At 36.3% G+C, this 24,626-nt stretch overlaps 1 long non-coding RNA gene across 1 annotated transcript; it reads right to left on the bottom strand.

Annotated features, from left to right (window-relative positions):
• On the bottom strand, positions 1-24,541 carry LOC128931602 (uncharacterized). The gene is made up of 6 exons (XR_008480176.2): positions 24,404-24,541; positions 16,326-16,444; positions 14,585-14,699; positions 11,254-11,351; positions 4,108-4,205; positions 1-502 (listed from the first exon to the last, which is right to left on the bottom strand). It is a non-coding gene; the product is annotated as an uncharacterized LOC128931602 (long non-coding RNA).
• Between the last annotated feature and the right edge of the window lie 85 nt (positions 24,542-24,626).

Raw genomic sequence — 24,626 nt, forward strand, 5'->3', positions numbered from 1 at the left:
TCAAGAGATGTCGCTATTGATATTTAATATGGTGATTCCACCTGACCCAGGAGGCTTGGTTTATAAAGGTGTCAAGGTTAACTAAGATTCCAGTTCCTAAGTAGAGGTAGGCATTATTATTTTTAAGGCTGCATTGATCTTAAAGAAATGTGTTTTTCCTAAAACTTCAACATGACCACCAACAGACATTACACACACAGTATTTTTAAAGAAAGAATGAAAATAGATTTTACCTTTAGCTTTTGGACATTTTGTTTGAGACACAGCTCTATCAGAAACAATGGCTTTGTTATAAAATATTTTATTCTAGGAAAGGTGGTTTTGAATATTCAGTAGGGCTCCAGGCTAGTGATTTTGTGGTTAGGTTTCTTGTCTTTCACGAAGCCCTTGACAAAGGTCACAAACAATTTACTCATTCCTCGTATTAAAATAAAGATGGAAAGCATTGATGATAACTCTGCCCAGCAGCTAACTTCATCATCTGTAGTGGTTTCAACATATGCTTGTGAGATAATGAAAAACATAGCATTAAATACAGTGGCAGATTGAATCTTGTTTCAGGGTAAATATAGTAAGTCATTTTTTTCCCTCTTCATTTCCTCAGAACCTGTTTAGCATTATACTGTTAATATCATTACTGATACATGACAAAACCGTGGCATAATATACTGCATTTGAGACACCCTCCCCCAATAAAAAGGAGCAACGGAAAACTATGAACATTAATCCAGCATTCAAAATAATGAAGTGCTTCAAGCCAACCCTCTTCAAAAATCTTCGACTTACATAGTTTTGTAGGACAAACAGTTTTATAAATCTGACACGCTTTTCTGGTCCCATTTAATATTATGAAAACCTCATTTTTCAGGGTTAGAGTCAATATGAAAAGTATTTAAAGATCTATTCTGTAGCCGGTAATAATAATCTCCTATACAATCTCTATGATATCATCTTTTCTGAACAGGATGTCAATACTGGGGAAAAAGGAAGAATTATTTGTACTTTAATATTCAAGAATTAGGAAAATGCACAAAATGATTTTGAGCAACCAACATTTTGTCATAGTAAGTGGTTGCCTGGGGAAATGGTAGCTATTTAAAGAATATATGTATATATATGTATGTATAAGTGTGTGTGTATACAGATTTTTATTAGATCTGTACAGATTATGTTAATTGGAAAAGAAATATTCTTACAGTACCTTTCCCATTGAAGAGTATTGTCTGTTTCTCTAGTTATTCAAATCCTTTTGATGTCCCTCAGTAATACTTTTTAGTTTTCTTCATAAAGGTCATGCATATTTTTATTAAATTTGTTAAGTATTTAACGTTATTCTTGCCATGGTGAGCAGGATTCCTTCATCCTATTGTTGTGAGGCACACGCCAACTTTTCTGTAAATGTCTTTGGTTTTAGGAGCCAGGTGATCTTGGTCACATGTATAATTATTTTAAATTACCAATGATAAAAACATTTAACTATTAATTCCAAAACAAATCCAGTAAGTTAAGAATAATTGAATATGTGTTTGTATTAAGAACCCCATCTCAGGAAAATTTTCTACATACATAGATAAAATTTTTTTAATCTCATAAAAATTAAAATTATTTTAGAATAAAATATTTATTTTATTAAGAAAGAAACTGAATTAGTTGCTGATATTTTGTTGACATTGCACTTGGGTTGGTGACTCCAGTGAAATCTGGGTCTTATTGCTTCTGTGTCATGGTTAGTTTCTGTTCCCACCCCTGTGTCCCTCACTACTAGATGCCGAACATATTGCCTCTCTTAAGTTGATTTTGTTATATTAGAGGTCAGTCCAACATCTCTCCTATGCTGTCGCCATTATATTTGCCTTTCAGAAATGACATAGGGAGAAACAGCTTCCCTTTACTGGCTCTTGTTTACAGAAGCAATAAATGGCTCAGCTGCGGCTGTTACTTCAGGATGTAATTAAAACAGGGAATTGCAGATGCTATGGTGTCTTCCTTCCTTCCTTCCTTCCTTCCTTCCTTCCTTCCTTCCTTCCTTCCTTCCTTCCTTCCTTCCTTCCTTCCTTCCTTCCTTCCTTTCTCTCTCTCGCTCTTTCTTTCTTTCTCTCTCTCTCTTTCTTTCTTTCTGTCTCTCTCTCTCTCTCTTTCTTTCTTTCTCTCTCTCTCTTTCTTTCTTTCTGTCTCTCTCTCTCTCTCTTTCTTTCTTTCTTTCTGCCTGATGATACAAGCAACTGCATGAAGCACCTATCTTTATTTTTCATTCTTTGACAAGGACTGCAGAGAACCTGAACATGCAACAAGCATGGGTTGTAACATTTTTTTTAGTGTTATTGAAGATCACATGTTTTTAGAAGAAAAAACAATCAACCAAGTGACTTCACATAATGTAGCCTAAGATTTAATGCCATCTTTTCCTTGAAACTTGAAATCTATCACATGGATATATCTATCCCAAATCTATTTTGGATTATGCCTATCTGGTGTTTCTTACAATAATATTTTCCATGTATATTTTAGATTTCCATTTATCTTTTAATTGTATATTTTATACAACTGATGTATAATATAGTGAAGCTATAAAGCATAATAACAAAATAAACACTTGTCAAACTACCACCCAATTTAAGAAAAATAACATTACAAATTTCATTGACAGCTATTGCTTTAAAAAATGTTTCACTTTTTTTGTTTAAAATACTAATTGCTCTTGCAATTTCTTCTTTGACCCATAGTTATTTGGTAGTGTGTTATATAATTTCATAATATTTCAGCCAGGTGCAGTGGCTTGCACCTATAATTCCAAAATTTTGGGAGGAAGAGGCGAGTGGATCACTTGAGGCCAGGAGTTTGAAACCAGCCTGTGCAACATGGCAAAGTCCTGTCTCTACTAAAAATACAAAAATTAGACAGGCGTGGTGTTGCCTGCCTGTAATCCCAGCTACTCAGGAAGCTGAGGCATGAGAGTTGCTTGAATCCAGGAGGCAGAGATAACAGTGAGCCAAGATTGTGCCACTGCACTACAGCCGAGGAGGCAGAGCAAGACTTTGTCTAAAAAAAAAAAAATTTTTTTTTTTAAAAAAAGGAAACCACCTAAAATGCAATTAAAAAAAAAAAAGGAAACCTGATTTTTTGGTATTTTCCAGTATTTTCTCTCATTGATTTCCATTTTAATTCCATTACTGTCAGAGAATATATATTGTACAATTTGAATATCCTTAAATATATTGACTTACTTTATAGCCCCAAAGATGGTCTATTTTGGTAAGTATAATATGTGAGCTGTGAATTCTGCTGTTTTGGTTATAAACTGCTCTATAAATTTTAGTTAGGTAATGTTAGTTGTCAGTGTTGTTCAAGTGTTTTATATCCTGACTGATTTTCTGCCTACATTCGTTCTGTTCCATTTATTATTGAAAGCAAGATATTGGCCTGGCACCGTGGCTCACGCACTCCCAGCACTGTGGAAGGCTGAAGAGGGCAGATCACAAGGTCAAGAGATCGAGACCATCCTGGCCAACATGGTGAAACCCCATCTCTACTACAAATACAAAAATTATCTGGGCATGGTGGCGCACCTGTAGTCCCAGCTTCTCGGAAGGTTGAGGTAGGAGAATTGCTTGAACATGGGAAGCGGAGGATGCAGTGAGCCAAGATTGTGCCACTGCACTCCAGCCTCCAGCCTGGCCACAGAGCAAGACCCCTTCTAAAAAAAAAAAGAAAGAAAAAGAAAAGAAAGATTGAAGCTATAGTATATTAAGTGTGTAAACCCTTGGAATTGTCCTTCCTATTGGTGAATTTACCTTTTTTTTTTTTACTATAAAATGACTCTCTTTATCCGTAATAATAAATTTTGATACCTGGTAGGTTATTGCTCTAAATATTTTTATTTTTCTTCAGAGGTGTTTTGGTTGCTCAAGGTCCTTTGCTTGTCTTTGCTTGTTATATGTATTTTAAAATTACGGCCGGGTACAGTGGCTCATGCCTGTAATTCCAGCATTTTGGGAGGCCAAGGTGCGTGAATCACCTAAGATCGGGAGTTTGAGACCAGCCTGACCAACACGTAGAAACCCCATCTCTACTATACATACAAAATTAGCCGGGCATGGTTGCATATACCTGTAATTCCAGCTATTCGGGAGGCTGAGGGAGAAGACTCTCTTGAACCTCGGAAGCGGAGGTTGCCATAATCCAAGATTGCACCACTGCACTCCAGTCTGAGTAACAAGAGCAAGAATCCATGAAAAAAAATGTATTGACAATTTACCCAGAAGTTCCTATTGAGGTTTTTAAAAAGTATTTTAATTTATTGATAGATATTTGTCTATATTATGGGGTATAGCTATATTTTGTTACATAAATACAGTGTGAAATGATCAAGTCAGGGTATGTGGATATCCATCACATTGAGTATTTATGATTTCTATGTGTTGGGAACATTTTATGTTCTCTCTTCTAGCTATTTCAAAATAGGTAATACATTGTTGTTAATGATAGTGACCCTGCTCTGCTAAAAACAGAACATAATCCCTCTGACTGATGCTTATACCCATTAATCAATTTCTCTCTGTCCTCCCCTACTCCACACACATGTATCCAGTGCTCTGGTATCTAGTATCCTACTCTATGCCTCCATTAGAATAACTTTTTAGTTTCCACATATGAGTGAGAATGTGTGGTATTTGTCTTCCTGTGCCTGGCTTATTTCATTCAACATAATAACCTCCATTTTCATACATGTTGCTGCAAATAACATGATTTCATTCATTTTATGAACAAATAGTATTCCATTGTGGATATGGCCGGGTACCACAATTTCTTTATTGTTAATGACACTTAGGTTCATTCCATATTTTTCCTTTGTGAATAGTGCAACAATAAATATAAGAGTGCAGATATCTCTTTGATAAACTGATTTCCTTTGTATAAATTCCAGTAGTGGGATTGCAGGAATGTATGGTAGTTCTATTTTTAGATTTTTTTTTGTGAAATCTCAATACTGCTTTCCATAGGCCATACTATTTTAAATACTCTCAGTGTATAAATGTGTAAGGGATTCCTTTTCTCTGCTTACTTTCCAGAATCTGCTATTTTTTTGTCTCTTTAATAATAAAGTCATCTGATATAGTTTGGACATTTGTTCCCTCCAAATCTCACATTAAAATGTAATCACCAGTATTGGAAGTGGTGCTTAGTGGGAGGTGTTTAGGTCGTGGGGACAGATCCCTCATGCATGGCTTGGTGATGTCCCCAAGGTAATGAGTTATATAATGCTAACATAGTTCTTGCTATATTAGTTCACACAAGAGCTGGTTATTTTAAAAAGTGTGCCACTTGTCCTGTTTCTATCTTGCTCTCTCACCATTTGACAGGCCTGCTCCCCCTTCACCTTCTGCCATGATTAGAAGCTCTCTGAGGTCTATATCAGAAGCAGATGCCAGTAGATGATTCTTGTACACCCTGCAGAACTGTGAACCAAATAAACCTCTTTTTCTTATAAATTACCCAGTCTCAGGTAATCCTTTATAGCAATGCAAAATGGACAAAGAAACCGTTCTAACCAGGGTGAGATAATATCTCATTGTGATTTCATTTTAATTTCCCTGATGATTAGTGATGTTGAGCATTTTTTTGTATACTTGTTGCCCGTTTGCATGTCTTCTTTTCAGAAATGTCTATTCATCCCTTTTCCCATTTTAGAATAAGGTTATTTATTTTTTTACTGTTGAATTGTGAATTGCTGAAGTGAATTCAGTCTTGAAGTTGTCATTGATGAAAGACTTTTTATTACTAATTCAATCTCATTGTTTGTTATTGGTCTATTCAAGTTTAAGTTTTCTATTTTTTTTCTCATTTAAACTTAGTAGGCTGTATGTGTCCAGGAATTATTGCATTTCCTCTGGGTTTTCCTGTGCATTACTATATAATATTTGCTGACTATCCTCTGTATTTCCGTGGTATTAGTTGTAATGTCTCTTTTGTTTCTGATTTTGTTTATTTTTGTTTTTTCTCTTCTTTGTTAGTCTAGTTAATGAATTACAGATTTTATCTTTTCTTTTTGTTGAAACTTTGCATGTTTACTCTCTATTTGTTTAATTCTGCTCTGATTTTTATTATTCTTTTGCTAATTTTGTGTTTGGTTTGCCTTTTCTTTTCCAGTTCCTTGAGCTGCATTGTTAAATTCCTTATTTGAAATTGGTTTCTTTTGATGCAAATATTTATTGGTTTAACCATTTCTCATAGTACTCCTTTTGCTATAAATTTTGACATATTTTGTTTCTGTTTTCATTTGTTTCTAGAAATTTTTAATTTTCTTTATTTTCTTCCTTGACCCAATGGTCATTCAGGATCACGTTTAATTTCTATGTATTTGTAGAGTTTCCAAAGTTTCTTCAGTTATTTATTTCTAGTTTTATTTCATTGTGGTCTGAGAAGATACTTGATATAATTTTGATTTTTAAAACTTTGGTTAGACTTGTTTTGTAGCCTAAAATACAGTCTATTTGGATAATTTTTCATGTGCCAATTGGAAGAACACATATATTCTGTAGCTGTTGGAGGAAGTAATATCTAAGAGTCTGTTAGACTGATTTTATCTGAAATGCAGTCTATTTTTTATTTCCTTGTTTATTTGTTTTTATAATTTCATTTTTTATTTTAGATTCAGGGGGTACATGGGTAAATGTACAGGTTTTTACCTGGTTATACTGCATGATGCTGGGGCCAATGCTTCTTCTATATTGATTTCCTGTCTAGGTGATCTAATTCTGAGATTGGCATGTTTAAATCTTGAAGTATTATATTATGGAGTTTGAGTCTCCCTTCCCTTAAGATTTAATAATATTTGTTTTGAGTTGTACAGTGTTAGTAGAATATATGTTTAGAATTGTTATAACCTCCTGCTGCATTGATACCTTTACCATTATATAATGACCTTTTTTGTATTTTTAAATTTTCTTTAACTTAAAATTTGTTTTATCTGATATAAGTAGAGCTAATTTGCTCACTCTTGGTTTCTGTTTGTGTGAATTATATTTTTAGTAATCTCTTTTCTTTTAGTCAATATGTCTTTGGAGAGGCAGAACAAGATGTTAAAGTAGAAGTTGCCAATTGTCCCTCTCACAAAGACAACAGTTTAACAACTATCTACAACAAGGTTTGATTCTTTAGAAGAATCAAAACCCAGGTGAGCACTCACAGTACCTGGTTTCAAACTTTATATCACTGCAAGAGTGACAAAAGAAGTAAAAAAACAGTCTTGAAATAGCTGGCAGCCAGGCTTGGTGACTCACACCTATAATACCAGCACTTTGGGAGGCCAAGGCAGGCAGATCACAGGGTCAGAAGTTTGAGACCAGCCTGAACAACATGGTGAAATTCTGTCTCTACTAAAAATACAAAAATTAGTCAGGCATGGTGGCATGCACCTGTAATCCCAGCTATTCAGGAGGCTGAAACAGGAGAAACACTTTACCCGGGAGGTGGAAGTTGCAGTAAGCTGAGATTGCACCACAGCGCTCCAGCCTGGGTAACAAAGTGAGACTCCATCTGAAAAAAGAAAAAAAAAAAAAGAAAGAAAAAGAAATAGCTGGCACTCCATCCCTACTTCCCAGCAGCAGTGGCATGGTGTGGAAAGCATTTCAGTGCACTAGGAGAAGTAAAGCACATATTATCAGAGAAAATTACCTTCACAAAAAATAAGACAGGAAGGAAAGAAAAAAGAAAGAGAAGACCACAAAACAAGCAGATGACAAATGACAAAATGGCAGGAGTAAGTCCTTACTTATCAATAATAACATTGACTATAAATGGACTAAACCCTCTAATTAAAAGACGTAAACTGGCTGAATGGATAAAGAAGTAAGATCCATTAATCTGTTGCCTACAAGAAACAGTGGACTTAATTTGCACTATAGACCAAATGGATCTAATACATATTTGTAGAACATTTCATTCCAAAGCTGCAGAATACACATTCTTTTCCTCAGCACATGGATTATTCTTAAGAATAGAGCATATGTGAGATCACAAAACAAGTCTTAAAACATCCAAAAAACCTTGAAATAATATCAAGCATCTTCTCTGAGCACAATGGAATAAAAATAGAAATTAATAACAAGAGGAATTTGGGGTCCTCTACAAATACATGAAAATTAAACAATCTGCTCCTGATGATCAGTGAGTCAGTTAGGAAATTAAGAAGAAAATGGAAAAAAATTATTGAAACAAATGATAATGGAAACAGCATACCAAAACCTATGGAATACTGAAAAAGCAGTACCAAGAGGGAACTTTATAGCTATAAGTGCCTACATAAGAAAAGAAGAAAAACTTCAAATAAACAACCACAAAACACATCTTAAAGAACTAGAAAATCAAGAGCAAACCAAACACAAAATTAGCTAAAGAAAAAAAATAATAAAAATCAGAGCAAAAAAAACGATAAAATTGAAAGGGAGTGATACAAAAGATCAGTGAAACAAAGTTAGTTTTTTGAAAAGTTAAAAGAAATTGACAAATCTTTAGCCACTGTAAGAAAAAAGGAGAGAAGATCCAAATTAATAAAATCAGAGATGAAAAAGGACACATTACAACTGATACCAGAGAAATTCTAAGAATCATTAGTAGCTACTATGAGCAACTATATGTCAATATACTGGGAAATCTAGAAGAAATATACAAATATCTAGACACATGGTTCAACCTATCAAGATTAAACTATGAAGAAACCCAAAACCTGGACAGACCAACAAGTAACAAGATCAAAGACATAGTAAGTCTCCCAGTAAAGAAAAGCTTCAGACCCAATGACTTCATTGCTGAATTCTACCAAAGATTTAAAGAACTAGTACCAATTCTACTCAAACTATTCCAAAAAACAGAGGAGAAGAAAATACTTCCAAACTCCTTCTACAATGCCAATATTACCCTGATATCAAAACCAGACAAAGACACATCAAAAAATAAAACTACAAGACAATATCTCTCATAAATATTGATGCCAAAATCCTCAACAAAATACTAGCAAATCAATTTTAACAGTACATTAAAAAGATTATTATTATCACCAAGTAGAATTTATCCTTGGGATGCAAGGGTGGTTCAACATACAAAAATCAATCAATGTGATACATCATATTAACAGAATGAAGCATAAAAACCATATAATTTCTATTGATTATGTAAAAGCATTTGATAAAGTTCAATATCTCTTTATGATAAAAAAAAGTCCTCAAAAAAAAAAAACTAGGTATAGAAGGAACATACCTCAACATAATAAAAATCATATAGACAAGCCAGGTGCAGTGGTTCACACCTGTAATCCCAGCACTTTGGGAGGCCAAGGTGGGTGGATCATGAGATCAAGAGATCAAGACCATCCTGGCCAACATGATGAAACTCCCATCTCTACTAAAATACAAAAATTAGCTGGGCATGCATGGTGGCACATATCTGTAGTCCCAGCTACTTGAGAGGCTGAGGCAGGAGAATTGTGTGAACCCAGGAGATGGAGGTTGATGTTTCAGTGAGCAGAGATCGTGCCACTGCACTCCAGTCTGGTGACAGAGTGAGACTCCATCTCAAAAAAAAAAAAAAATCTTATATAACAGACTCACAGATAGTATCATATTGATTGGTGAAAAACTGAAAGCCTTTCTTCTAAGATTCAGAACATGACAAGGATGCCCACTTTTACCACTTGTATTAGATCATTTTCAGGCTGCTGATAAAGACAGACCTAAGACTGAGCCATTTACAAAAGAAAAAGTTTTAATAGACTCAAGGTTTCACATGGCTAGGAAGGCATCACAATCATGGTGGAAGGTGAAATGCATCTCTCACACGAAGGCAGACAAGAGAAGAGAACTTCTGCAGGGAAATTCTCCTTCATAATTGGATCTCATGAGACTTATCCCCTGTCATGAGAATAGCATGGAAAAGACCCGCCCCCGTGATTCAATTATCTCCCACTGGATCCCTTCCACATCACATGGGAATTATGGGAGCTACAATTTAATATGAGATTTGGGTAGAGACACAGATAAACCTTATCATTTAATATTATTTTGATTTATTTTTTCAGGACTTGAAAATTTTTCATTGAAATCTCTTTCTGGAAAGTTATTATCTTCTTTTGGGGTTGTCATATTCCTTGATTTTTCATATTTCTTCTCTCCTTATGTTGACATATGTGCACTTGGTATAATAGTCACTTCTTCCAACTTTTTGCATTTGCTTTCATAGGGAATGATATTTTCCTGTAGATGTATCTATGGTGTTGGTTCTGTGGGACATTTTAGCTTGGATTCTGGGTGCATGGAATAGTGTAGTCTCTGTATGATTTATTTGGCTATAATCAGCATCGATGGTGTCTGCAATTTCCTCAGTAGCTGAGGGTGTGGTTGTTAGTGGTGTCTGTGTGAGAGTTTTGCTGGGAATTGGGATGCCAGGTAACCCATTTTATAGTTCCCAGTGGTGGCAAAGCAGGTTGAGCATACCTATTTTTTGATCCCAGGGCAGCATACACTAGCATCAATGTTAACCTGTCCAAGCAGATTAATTATCGGGCCTCTGGGAGGCTTTTCATGTGCCAATAATGGCAGTGGTGGGCTGGACAGGTGGGTGGGTACTTGGGCCTCTAGGCAGTAGACATGGTAAGGGCAATCGCAGGAGGAGTGACGGAACAACCCTCTTAATCCCAAGTGGTCTGTATTGGTGTTTTGGTGGCTTTGATAAATTGGATGGGCCAGTCTCCAGGCCTGCAGGCGCTGTTTTCAGGTGGATGCCAACTATGGTGGCAACAGTAGGTTGGGTGGGCCCAATGTCAGGCCCCTGAGAGGTGTACTTAGGTGCCAATGGTGGTGGACTGGGCTGGGTGATCCCCAGATTCCTGTACAATGTGCTCAGGTACTGGATGGGATGTGGGGCTTGTTGAGGAAGACCTATTTTAAAGTACTCTGGTAATGAGTGCAGCTACTAGAGAGGGTGGCATGGCTTTCAGTGGCAGCAGCCATAGACAAGTAGCTGAGATATCAGCCCCAAGTGGAACTTTCAAGTGGGATGTCCTATTATTAGGGCCCTTACAAATGTGCAGCATTTCTGCTGGTGAGGGCAGGTCATGCTTTTGCCTTGTTGGAGGTGGCTCTCAGCTATAGTAGCTGCAGGTGGTAAAGTTTGTGCCTGGGGCACATGCAAATGTGCAGCTGATCTGCTGCTAAGGGCAGTGGGGTCAATGCCAATGGCTTGAACTCAGCAGAAACCAACCATGGTCTTGGCTGCAGGCAGGGGACATCAAAGGGGCTTCAGAGAAGAAGAGACACAGCAGCTTTTGAACCTTATGGCAGGATGCAGTCTGGTGAGATCTGGAATTTACATTTAAATACAATGTAAAATATAAGGTGAGAAAAGAAAAATAATTACATATTTGTCCACATAGTAAATCTGAGAAAACCCTTACATATGAATTTATAAAAGTAAGAATTTATTGAGTCCATCAAATATATTAATATATAAAACTATTAGAAAATGTAACTCAAAAATTACAATATCAATAAAAATAAGGTGTCTAGAAATAAGTTTAACAAATGATGGTAAGGCAAATAAAAAAAGTATAAAATTGCATTTAAATATAAATTCAAATTGTTTGTGAGAATGTATATGAGATAAATTCTCATATCTTAATTGCAACTATATGTGATAAAACCTTTTTGGAAACTGTTTAGCCTAACTTGATAGAGTTGGAAAACATACAAGGAATGCTTAAGAGTTATAAGAAATAAAACAAGAGGAATATTCAGGAATATTCCTGAATATTTTTAAATAAAATATTTGTAAATAAAATTTAAAATACAAACAATTTTATTTACAAAATTGTTCATATGGTAAGCAGAATTTCAAAATGGTCCTCGTGATTTTCACCCCCTGGTGGACATATCCCATATAATATCCCACCTTCACCTTGAGAGTGACTAGGACTGCTGAATATGATATCTCACTCCTATGATTCTATTATGTTTTATTGCAGAAAAAATTTTGCAGAGGCACTTAAGGTAATTAATTAGTTGACTTTGAGTTAATCAGAAGGAATTTTGCTTTTGGTGGGCCTGATATAATCAGAGAGGTCTTAAATGAGGTAGGGAGAGATTCAGAGTTAAAGGTATTTCTTCTGCTGTACTTGAATAAGCAAACATTTATGGTTGCAGAATGGTTTCCATGGCAGAAAATAGTAAGTGGTCCCCACAGTTGTGAAAGGTGCCCAGTTGGCAAGCAGCATGAAAGTGGGATCTTAGAGCTCTAAAGAAATGAATTCTACAGGTGACTTAAATGGGCTTGGAAGAGGAGCTCGAGGCTCAGAGGAGACCGCAGCCGTAATCAATGCCTTGTGAGACCCTAAGCAAACAAACACAGCTGAGCCATGCAGACTCGTAACTCACAAAATTGCATGATAATGCATTTGTGCTATTTAAGTTTCTACGTTTGTGATCATTTGTTATGAGCAATGGAATATTAACACAGTTTGTAATAGAAAAAAAACTTTGCAATAATTCAAAGGTTATGGGTGACACATGGATAATACATTTTTTGGATAAAGGCAAGCAATGGTACACTAAACCTAAACCATGCAAAAATTAAATAAACTATAGCTATGTATGCCCAGTGTGAATAGATCTAAAATCTGTTGAGAAAAAAATGCAAATTATAAAAGTATACACACTATCATTCTGTTTAATTATTAAAACACAAAAACTTGAATACTTTATGCTTTAAGGACATACATGAATGAATAATTTTAATATACTAGTCAGAATAGAGATTATATATAGAGGCAAAGTAATCCTTTGAGAGGATTATTAAAGCAGTTTCCAAAGTATTGTTATTCGTCTATTTTATAACTCAGTGTTGAGTACGTAGGTATTTATTTTATTACATTTTAAATTCTGCCTATGTATTGTATACATTCTTTTATATGGAAGACATTTTTTATCTATTAAAAAGTCCCAAAATTCTAGAAATCCTAGATTGTACATTGAGTAATAAGTTCAAGTGGAAAAAATTATGTAAGGCTCTCAAATGCATTTAAATACAGCAAAAGCAGTAATAGCTATGGTAGGAGTCATCTCTTCACCTTAATTAGTGATGGCAATTGAGGCAGATTAACAAAGTGAGCCTGGAGACTAGTGACCCAAGTTTCATCTTTCTTTTGAGTTGTATGCTTTGCATGTTCAATCTGTACTGTGTTGGGGAAGTGAAACTGAGAGAAAACCCAGGAGTTAATGACAATGAGAGAGAAAGATACGAAGGCAGAAAACTAGAAAAGAAAAAGAAATATGGTTTTCATTTCTTGAATTAATTAGAAAGTGATTTATAAACTGGAATTTAACTGGCAATATAATTGTGGGTGGATATCCAGTTGAACATTCAGCCTATGTTCATAATATTGAGCTGTTTTGCTTATACAGCTTGACTGCTGTGTTGAGTTCTCCTTGATTCTGGAGAATTACCTTAATAATGGCCCTGAGAAACTCCCTTAAATCTGTATTCCTGAATTGTCTTGATGAACGAATGAAATGCAAGGCATTTCTATGTTTTTACACCAATTCTCCAAATCTAGTACTCCTCCAACGCCAGTTCTGAATTTGGTGACCATTACGGCTAATTTACCTGATCTGACCTAAACCCATCACAGGAAAACACTTTGTGATAAGACTTCAGATAGATATACACATGTGTCTTGCATTTTCTTTCCTTGCAATTAAGCAATTCTAAATCATATTTCCCAAAACTTAATTTCCATGATCAGCAAGCAAGGATAGTTGTGTATGCCTGTATTCCTAGATATTGTTAGCACTTTCTATTTTACAAATTGTAGCCTAGAACTAGGCAAGTTAGTGTAACAGTCATATTGTATAACTGTTATTACTGTGGCTTGAAAAAGATAGAAAATTATTTATTACTCAGAATTGTCACTAAAACAATGGGGAAAAATCCATCCATTTTCAGTGAAAAAATTTTCATAATCATTTTGCTGTGGGGTTTAAAGACATTATTTTCGCTTAGTAAATTCCAACTTAATATTAAAGCACTATGCCACTATTATGATCCCTCTCCATTTTCACTCCCAGCAGCCCACTCCATCAAAAGCAACGTTTATCTATGCTAAACTAATATTCACAGAATTCTAGAGCTAGAAAAGATCCAAACTATAAGTGGTTCAACCCAGCAATAAAATTATATTAGACATGGTTGTTAAACAAAATTTCTTTTTGAAAGAAACACTAGAAAATAAAACAATATTCTCTGTAGATGGTCATTTAAAAGGTTTATTAACTCCCTGAGTTTGAGAAAAAAATCATTTTTTAAGCAACTAAATTTTGGCGCACACATACAAAATAATTTAGTCAACTATCAAAGCGACAAGACCATGTAGAATGGAGATTATAAAGGAACAACATTTATAAATGTTGGCAACCGGTTGTATACCAGGAAACCACAAGCAATTTATGTAGGAGTTGGGCATCCTAGATTCTCTCTAAAATTCTATGACTAATTTCTCAAGTGGTTTTATTTGCTCTGACTTAATCACTCTACTACTTACTTCATAATATAGATGATGGCATTTGATCATAAGCAGTGCTCCAAGGGTACATTGGAATGAAACATGTCAGTGAGGTTTTAAACAAGAATGGTCCAATAACTGACAATGAAACACACTGTAAGATTTAAGTAGGAAAATGTGAGATAAATTAGTTTTCTCCTCTTATATGTTTTCAAAAGCTAGTGACTATTGATTCCTTGCCTTTTTGTCATTCCAGTACTACTTTTTCTAACCTGTTTCAAAACCCCTTTACTGCACCTGCTATATATACTGTGCTATAATTATTATTTTTGTTCTCATCAAGTATATCTATCAGTCAGTACTTTCAGCATTTCAAGATGACTACTTCCCTAAAAAAAAATAGATTTCATCCTCTCTATTGGGAGAGAAGAGCCTGACAGGCTGGCCTGTCCAGATCATAGTTCAATAAGTGACTAAACCAATAAAAGTCGAGTTTCTTCTCACAATGCCCAGCATGATTTCTTAATGCCACCCTGTCACTTTAGCTCTGCCAATTGGTCCTGGTTCATCACTCCCTCTCCATCGTCACTTTTCACGCTCACGTATATTTCCATCTAATAATATTTAAGAGTCCTTATATGAATCAATAGTGACACAATACAAACTACCAGTGACTTCTATCTTCGAAGCCATTGTAGTAGTTGACTTCTCAATGGCACATAGGTGACACTTGAACACTTACGTGGAAATAATCTGGACCTGATGGAACAAATTTCTGGAACCTCTACTAAAAGGAATTATGTACATTTAAAGAGGGTTTTCCTTCTTCTGCTGAAGAACCATGGATTCATCACTATTTCTGGATATTTTGCCATAATGTATCATTCACTAATAGCTAGATTATTTAAGTTCCATATATCAAACTGGGAAAAATAATTACAAAACTTATTAGAAACATAGTCAATTAATATAATTATTTTATCAGTTGTGGGCCAGGGAAAAACCATTCTAGGTAATTAAATTGAGAAAATTTAGTTCATAGGTAATGAGCAAAGCAAGAGCTGAGAAGCCAACCGGGGATGGTGAAGCAACCAAAAGGTAAGCAAGAGTATAAAGCCACTACCACGTCTAAGGCTGGGGTGGCAAAGGTAAAAGTCTTATTACCAAGACTAGAAGCCAGAGTTGCCTGGTAAGGACTAGAACTGAGCATAGGCTGGGAAGTCAAAACCACAGAGGAAACCATCCACTACTGTAAAATGCTGCTGAGGATGAACTAGTAGAGGAGAGATACCCTGGCTTTTTCCATTCTTCCTCTTTTCTACCACCCTATCCCCCATCTCTCATGAGCTAATCTACCTGGAAGCCAGCTAGCAATGAAATATGAGAAACAGCTTGCAGGTAAAGGGTTGAAAATGAATATAAGTAGAATAAACAATGACCAACTCACTTCCCAAGTTATAAAAGAGAAATATAGAGCTGTGAACTAATTACTAAATTATGTCCAATTTACTTTTCTTTCAGATAATGAAAATGATCTGTAAATCTTTGAGTAGTTTAGTTATTGTAGCATTTTATAGAAAATGTATTTGGTTAGTTAAAATACTGCTAAGTATAAAAGGAGCTGGGCCGGGCACGGTGGCTCACGCCTGTAATCCCAGCACTTTGGGAGGCCAAGGCGGGTGAATCACGAGGTCAAGAGATCAAGACCATCCTGGTCAACATGGTGAAACCCCGTCACTACTAAAAATACAAAAAATTAACTGGGCACGGTGGCACATACCTGTAATCCCAGCTACTCAGGAGGCTGAGGTAGGAGTATTGCCTGAATTCAGGAGGCAGAGGTTGCCGTGAGCCGAGATCACTCCATTGCACTCCAGCCTGGGTAACAAGAGCGAAACTCTGTCTCAAAAAAAAAAAAAAAGGTGCTGCAGCATAAGTACCATTATATTTTTTCATTACATTCTTTAAACAATAATAATGGATATTAATATACAGAAATATGTAGTATAATTACACAGTTTATTTGGACTTCATAAAGAAAAGTTTTGTGTAGCCTGTTTTAATATATTTATACCTCCAATTACACATATATTTTATAACCAGTCACTCAAGACCTACTATGCAGCATGTTATCTGCTAGTCCCTAGAGAAACAACTATTTTCATAAGACAGGGTCATGTCCTCAAGAAACAGAGGAAAGGAATAAGGAATTAAGACTACAGCATGAAATACACATATAACATAGACATTCATTAAAGTGGTACACAAATAAGGAAGCAATTCATTTTTCCAGAGAGAAGGGAGTCATATAAGGCTTCACATAAAAGGTGAAGCCTTTTTAGTCAAATCTGAAAAGAAAAGGGAAAACCAAGGTAATTGCTATGTATCTCTGAAGCCCACCCAGGCTCCTCTCCCATACATAACAGTGATCATAATTCTGGATCAATTGTAATGCATAATTACCTGGATACCTTAAGGAAATATTTTATTTTTATTTATTTTTTATTTTTTTGAGATGGAGTTTTGCTCTTGTTGCCCAGGCTGGAGGGCAGTGAAACGATCTTTGCTCACTACAACCTCCGCCTCCCCGGTTCAAACAATTCTCTTGCCTCAGCCTCCTGAGTAGCTGGGATTACAGGCATGCATCACCATGCCCAGCTAATTTTGTATTTTTAGTAGAGACGGGGTTTTGCCATGTTGGACAGGCTGGTTTCGAATTCCTGACTTCAAGTGATCCACCCCCCTCGGCCTCCCAAAGTGCTGGGATTACAGGCGTGAGCCACCACGCCCCGCCAAGGAAATACTTTAAATAATCCATCACATTACCATCTACTTGGCAATGCAAGAAAACTAGCAGAGATAGTCATGATTTTAAAGATTGTCAACCTAAATAACTGACAGAGAGAGACTCTGTAAAAGAAAACTATATTTACTCAGGAATGGGCATTGCAATGGGAATACAAGTGCCATAGTTAATTATGTGCATATTCAGTAAGGTAAAATAAGACAGATGCTTTTAAAGGAGAAATGAGGTGGACTGCACATTTGTTTTGAAATAATTGTTCTTGGCTACAAGGAGCAATAACAAGAGTGGCAGCAGTTTGGGCTTGGAAAGGTAGTTGCTTTTCTGTAAGGTTGTGGTGGCTTTAGTGCAAGGTGGTGATTTTTGCAGAATCCTTTGTGATAGTTCTTATTATCAGGCATTCCTGCATGAGAACTCTCCCTTCATGGCCTTCCTCGGCTCCATTTCTCATGGTTTCTCAAACAAGTGACTTCATTTTTATTCTGACAACTTTTATAAGCTCTTCAAATGGTACATGCTGTAGCGTTACCTTCTTTTTCTGTTGTTCATAACCCCATCCCTTTCCTAGCCTGCATCCCTGATATTACTAAATATTTTATAGAATCAGCTCTTTGATCTACTTTATTTTCTTTCCCAACAAAACCCAAGAGTCATATAGCTCTCCAGTTTACATTAAGGCAAATTCCTTGAGGTTATAAGGAAAGCCGTTCTTTCTTCTCTTCTCCCACATTTGGAAAAAGGATTTAGATATTTTATCACTGGAAACTCTGTCCTTATCCAAGATGTTGATGGCCTCTTGTTAGCCACTCCTTCACTGGAAGATATCTAAATCTTCTTCTTGTATAGACCTTTTATGCTACAAAACTATTTTTTTTTTCCCTTTTTTGAGACAGTCTCACTCTATCACCTAGGCTGGAGTGCAGACGTGCCATCTTGGCTCACTGCAACCTCCACCTCCCAGGTTCAAGCGATTCCCATGCCTCAGCCTCCCAAGTAGCTGGGATTACAGATGTGAGCCATTGTGCCTGGACTGTGCTACAAAACTCTAAAAAACATATGATTTTGACTGTCTCAAATTTATCACTTAGGACATTTCCTAGCTATTCAGAAGTGAGATCTCCTAAGAGAAAAAACAGTCCCAAGGTTCTAAGACCCACCCAAATTTCACAAATGTCCACCCTCTTGCATATGGCCAGCTATTACTGACATAGTATATTAAATATGATTCTAATATGAAGATTCTAAGTGCATCCAATTTAAAGTACTATTCCACAGTCGTGACCTTTGTCACAAGAAGCCAAAGAGGCCTTTTACTCTTTCAAAGAAACTCTGTAGAGAAACCCAGCATTAAGTCTCCTTGATAATTATTGAGCAAATACATTTTTCACAAAGAAACTGTTTTAGGTATGAAGATAGGTTTATCAACATAATGACCCATTGCTTAATATAAGTCAGTTCTCCCCTGACTCAAGCAGGCTGGTTGGTCTCCTTTCCTTCAGATGCTATTATGACTGAGGCTTCCTTTACTTTGGTTTCAAGCACCTCTCCAACTATAGCTATCTCCCACACACTAACAGCACTCCTAAAGATGTTAGCAGTGTTGAATTTGTATGGGTCTGCAGCAACTCAATTCTTGCCCTCTTGGAGGAAAGAATTTGGCTGAGGAGCATATGGCAGAGTGAGAGTCTGGGGCAAGTTAGAGTCAGAGTGAAAGTTTATTTAAAAACTTTATGCTTGAGATGCTGAGGCGGGAAGATCACTTGAACTCGGGAGTTGGAGGTTGCAAGGTCATGCCACTGCACTTTGGCCTGGGCAACAGAACAAGACTCTGTCTCAAAAAAATAAAAAGCTTTAGAGCAGAAAAGAAAGAAAGTAAAGTATGCTTGGAAGAGGACCAAGAGAATGACTTGAGAGGTCTGAAATCACCATTGCAAAATTACAACTAAGACAGTAAAATAAATTGACCTCATCAGCTCCATCTTGCTTCTAACCTCCAAGCTGTTCTTGTTCATTCCTGGGCATAGGCTGAACTAATTTTGGGAGGAACTTAGTTTGTAGTCTATAGTTTAAAACAAAGATTGTAACAGTCTGCCCCCACCTCAAAAGAAAACCACAAACAAAACAAAACCTCCTTCTTGCCTGGGGCTAGACTTCCTTTGTAGAACTAGCAAATTAGCCACAAGATTCGAAATTATGGTTGAGAGGTCATGCAGCTGGAGATTACAAGATTCTAACCCTCCCTAACTAAACTGCTTTTAAGATCAGCGCTTGAGTATTTTACAGACCCTGCACTGGATGGATCAGCTAGCACCACCCAGATGATTAAACTGGCTCATCTGATCTTGTGGCCCCCACCCAGGAACTGACTCAGCACAAGAGGACAGTTTCAGCTCCCTATGATTTCATCTCCAACCCAACTAATCAGCACTCTTGATTCACTGGCTGCCCTCCCCACCCACCAAATTATCCATAAAAATTCTGATCCCTGAATGCTTGAGGAGATTGATTTGAGTAATAATAAAAACTCTGGTCTCCCTCATAGCTAGCTCTGTGTGAATTAGTGTTTCTCTATTGCAATTCCCTTGTCTTGATAAATTGGCTCTGTCTAGGCAGCAGGCAAGGTGAACCCATTAGGTAGTTACAGATCCAAGTGCACTGTACAGCCCTTGACTTGGGGTTTTATACATTGGCATGGTTCCAGGATTTTAGTTTATCGTCTCTTGATTTTTCCCTTGGAGTGGACTGTCCACAGGCACAGTTGCCTTTCAGCAATTGGGAGGGGCCACAGCACACTGTGTTTACTGAAGTTGTACACATGCTCATTTGAGGCATCTTTTCCTTACCAGTATACCTAGAGGAAGGTCAAATATCAGTTAAACTCTCACATTTTGCCCCTCAGTGTACATGCTTGAGCCTGCTCACCCAGCTCCTAGAGATCTTATTGGGAAGCTGCTAATCACCAGCTTCAGGTGTTTTCTATTTATTGGGAGCCTGCCTTTCCCTGGTGCCAGCTGCAACCAATTATTTTAGCTAGACAGTTTAACAACTACATGACTATCACCTGATGGTTACCTGACATTTCTGGGGAGAAGGGGGGTTTTTTCCTTACCCTGCTCTTGTCTACATAGCTACCTATTAAAAAAGACACACAATCACATTTTAATGCTAGCCTAACAAACTACAGTTTATTATTCTCTGTTTGCCATTGGCCTATACTAAAAACACCCTCTTCTTCTGTTTCAATGGAAGGGAAGTTTCCTGACCGATTTATCATCACTGCCCACTATTCAAACCCAATATTAACTTCTGAACTTTTTTTTCAAAATTATGATCTCATGTTTATATAGACATGCCCTGTTAGTGGCATGATCAGAATAAAAAGTTGTTTTAGCATATGCAATAACATGAGAGTATAGAAAATATTTTGTTATCTACATGACTAAATTTATAATCTCTTGGTATTGTTTATGATTGTAGACAATGGAGAAAACAATGAGAATTTATCCTTTCAGTAGGTATTAAAACTGTATATCTATTGATAGTCTTTTCATATGTTATACAATTCCTTTATAATATAGCTGTTACAAACTGTGTTGCTCTCCAGACATCTTCAGCATGAAAATGTTTGACTCTCTGTGCAGCAAAAGTAATGGCCATTTTCCATTTTCTCTTTCTGGGTTCAACCAGTTGCCTCTGAAAACTCTCTCTCTCTCTTTTTTTTCTTTGAGAGAGAGTTTTTCTCTGTTGCTCAGGCTGGAGTGCAGTGGTGCAATCATGGCTCACTACAGTCCCCACCTGCTGGGCTCAAGTGATGCTACTACATCAGCCTCCTGATGGTCTCAGCTACCATAGGTGTGCACCACTATGCTTGGCTATTTTTTTTTTTTATATTTGTAGAGCTGTGGCCTCGCCATGTTGCCCATGTTGGTCATGAACTCCTGAGCTCAAGCAATCTTCCTGCCTTGGCCTATCAAAGTGCTGGGACTGCAGGTGTGAACCACTGTACCCAGCCTGAAAACTATTCTGTGTTTACCTTTCTTTAAGATTAGGCCTCAGACTCAGGATTAAACAGAATCAAGCAAACAAACAAGAAAAACCCTTACTGATTAGTAGAGTGCCTTTTCTTTCCAAATTTGTTTGAGCCCACAAATATTCACCTTGCTTTTATGGCCCATGGAAGAAGAAAGGAGGACTAAAGAGATGATAGTAAAAATAGCAGATATATAATTGATATGCTGCTAATTCTTCCAAATTGGTCTATTTTGTTACATTTTCCCCATTTGTCAGGCCTATATTTTAGGAAGTCCAGTAAAGACACAAAGGATAGCTAATCCATCATTGTTAGGATCATTCACAAGTATAGGTTTATTCACACATATGAAGAAAAGTTGCTTAAATGAAAGTGTTTAGGAAATGCTATATATATATATTTTTCAGGTACATAATATATTCTTACACTAAATCTGATAAAATTACTGAGGTGAAGGGGGTAATAAAAAGCTATTTAAAATCTCTTTATAATATTTAGAATAAACATGTTTGTTACTGGAAAGAAGAAAATTTAGTTTGCAAGTTATATTGTAAAGGAAGAGTATAGAAATTGTTCATTCACTAGAGCCTCAGCGGTATGTAGAAGTCATACGAGAGACAGATAAGATGTAGAAACATTAGGTTAAAAAATAACTTGATTAAGATTTGTGCAGAAACCAGGCTCAAATAATCATACGTCTTGTCCTTAGATTCTATAGGCATGAGATATAAAGCCAGTTAAGAAGATGGGAGCTTTTTCCACATAAAATATTATAGGCATGAAGTAAGACCTGACTAGAACTCAAGGAGCTCTCATTTATAAAACATTTATGTATTAGATGACTTTTTGCTAAATATTTGCAAAATGTTAACTGCTGATGTCCTTTACTTATGATAAAAACATACCACGTACAAAACCTAACAAGACATGCTAGATCTATAGTCCAGAAATTAGAGGAATATTATGATTAATCAGAGAACATTTATACTGGACCTTAGGAGGAGGGGTGAAATTAAGTACTACTTACTACCAACACCACCTTAAGTGTCAGCATTTTTAGTCTTAGATCCCTGCTTTCCCTGAGGATACAATATGCAAACCCTGAGGATACATGATGGCAACTTCTCTGTCAAAAAAGAAGAGAGCCTGTCAGAATATAACTAGTTGCTGCATTTTTTGTCTTAGCTGCTGTGGTCATTGCAATTGGTAGACCCTTCCTCCATGACAGAGGAGTAGTCATCATATTCCCTCTGTGATTATATATGTATAAAGATCACATTATTGTATATTAAAAACCATGCTCATTAACCATTGGTTTTGGTACTGTGCCTACTCTGGAATAAGTCAAGTATGTTGTCCAACTCTTGGGAATTAAGCCAGCAACTATTCTGTGGAAGGATATAGTACCTGTAATGGACCTGGCTGCATTTAAATTAACCCTGTCAAACAATACAGTGCACTCAAGTTTTGGTAGTCTATGCTTTTTAAAAGAATAACCTATTATAGAAGAATCAACACAATGAACTCTTCTGGATAATGATTTTAGAGCTACATCACTACACATTACATATCCCTGTCCATAGTGTAAGGCATAACATGAAAGAAATTTCTGAATGGGAATAATAAGGGTGAATAACTTTTCCAATTTATAGAGCCTATAAAAAATCAGGGAGCTAAAATGCTTATGTTAAATATTAAAAATATATTAATAAAACTGCCAATTGTCAAAATACAACAAAAAATAGTGGCTATTCAAGCTATGTTTCAGAGATCACATGATTCTAGACTGCTCTATTAAAGGAGTGTATACCCCATTTCATTTTGGTACTTGGATTCTGAGGTCTGCCGCGAAACTGGGAAGAAAGATTGTACAAGACGTACAGATAATTCCGTGCAAGTAGTGCTAATAAAATGTGACTTATTTGCCCTATTAAATATTACAAATCTTGCTTTACTGAGATGGCATACAGTTGTTTACTTATTCTTCTTGTTCTCTCATCTAGGCGGGGGTGCAGTCATGCAATCATAGTTCACTACAGCCTCAAACTCCTGGCCTAAAGGGATCATCCTGCCTCAGCCTCCCAAGTAGCTGAGATTACAGGCATAAGCCGCCACACCCAGCTAAGATGGCATTAAAATTTTTAAATTCATCTAGAAATAAAACAGGATTTGTAACAAAGGTAACAATGCAGTGATGTGAAGAAAGGATGATAATTCTTTTTTTCACTAAATGGTGAAAAAAAAATGGTGCTAAATGAATTGCATATCCACACAGGAAAAGAATATCAGCTCCTCCAATACTTTCCAGCATACACAAAACTAAATTGCAGTGAATTGCAGATCTAAATATAAAATGTAAAATAAATGATCTTAGAAGAAAATATACAAGAATGCCTCAGTCACCATGGAGTAGACAAAGATTTACTAAACAGAATACAAAAAGCATTCACCACCAAATTTTAAAACCAGACAAATTGAAGTACATTGAAATTCATACTTGGTGTCTAAAATCACCATTAAGAAAGGAAAACAACCAATAGAAAAGAATGATATTCATTATAAATACATCTGACAAAGGACTTATATCCAGAATATATTTTTGATAAAACACACAAGTTAATGTGAAAAAGACACACAAGTAGAAAAATGAGCAAAAAATCTGAGCAGCCACTTACAAAAGAGGACACAGTATGATTAACAAGCATATAAAGTGCTCAGTTTTACTACTCATCAGTGCAACGCAAATAAAAGAACAGTGTAATACCTCTACCCCTACAAAAGAATGGCTAAAAAGGAAACAACGGGGAAATACCAAATGTTGTTGAGAATGTGGAGTAACCACTTTGAAAAAGTGAGTTGAACGTCATTATATTCACTGGCCCAGTAATTCTAGTCCTAGATAAATATGCATTTGTTCCAACTAAAGACATGTGTAGAATGCTCAGCTACCCTAGGGGTACTATTCCCAAATGGAAATTACAAAATGGCCAGTAAGAGTGGAATTGATGAAGAAATTGTGACTTACGTAGGCAATATCAAACAAGGAAGAATATGAAGAACCCTCAGCTGTACATGAGGTAGCTGAAACTTACAAAGAGTGAAAAACCCTGACACAAAAAGAATGCATGCACTATGATTCCATTTACATAAAGTCTGTTAGAAGTCTAGGTAATCATTATTCTTCGGATGTTGGAAGTAGGTACTGGAAGGGGGCAGTAGGGGGGTTCTGGGATGCAATGTTCTTTTTT

Source organism: Callithrix jacchus, chromosome 3 (assembly GCF_049354715.1).
Source record: "Callithrix jacchus isolate 240 chromosome 3, calJac240_pri, whole genome shotgun sequence".
NCBI lineage: Eukaryota > Metazoa > Chordata > Mammalia > Primates > Cebidae > Callithrix > Callithrix jacchus.